The following is a 625-nucleotide window of genomic DNA, read 5'->3' as shown; positions in this document are numbered from 1 at the left end:
CCCCTCCCCGCCCACCCTCTTCGCAGCCGCGCGACCGCGGCGAGGGCGTTCTTCCCTCGCGCTGAGGCGGCGGGGGCGCCTGGAGAGCAGCGGGACGCACCCCCCCCAAAGCCAAGCCCGGACGGCGAACCCCCGCGTCGCCCCCTGGAGGGAGGAGAGCTGGAGCCGGAGCGAGCTGAGGCAGGAAAAGGCAGCCACAGACCGCCCGGCCCGGCGATCATTTTTATTATCGAGATTATTATTAAGAGGGGGCGGGGAGTCCTGGATGCGGGGGAGGGGGCTAGAGGCGCAGTTATTTTTATTAAATAGATTATCCTTGAAATAATAATAATACGCGCAAGATGGCTGAAGGTGGCTGTGATGAGTGTTTGGGTTGGTTTTTTTCTTCTTCTTTTTTTTTTTTTTGATCTGAGGATAAAGCTCTAAGGCGACAGCCGCTGCGGAGACCCTGCCCGGAGTGCCCTCCCCTCAGCTGCGAAGCAGCGTGCGGACAAACGGACCCACGGCCGGAGCGACGGGCGCAGCTCGCCCTGGACGCGTCGCCCGGGCAGCAGTTTGGGGGGCGTTTGCCTTTCTGCCGACTTCTTTCAATTCTAATCCTTTTTTTTTTTTTTTTATTTTTTTT

Source organism: Orycteropus afer, unplaced genomic scaffold (genome assembly GCF_000298275.1).
Source record: "Orycteropus afer afer isolate SDZICR_OR568_19922 unplaced genomic scaffold, OryAfe1.0 scaffold00064, whole genome shotgun sequence".
In the NCBI taxonomy this organism is placed as follows: domain Eukaryota; kingdom Metazoa; phylum Chordata; class Mammalia; order Tubulidentata; family Orycteropodidae; genus Orycteropus; species Orycteropus afer.
The sequence above is the reverse complement of the archived record's forward strand: the minus strand, read 5'-3'. Positions refer to the sequence as shown.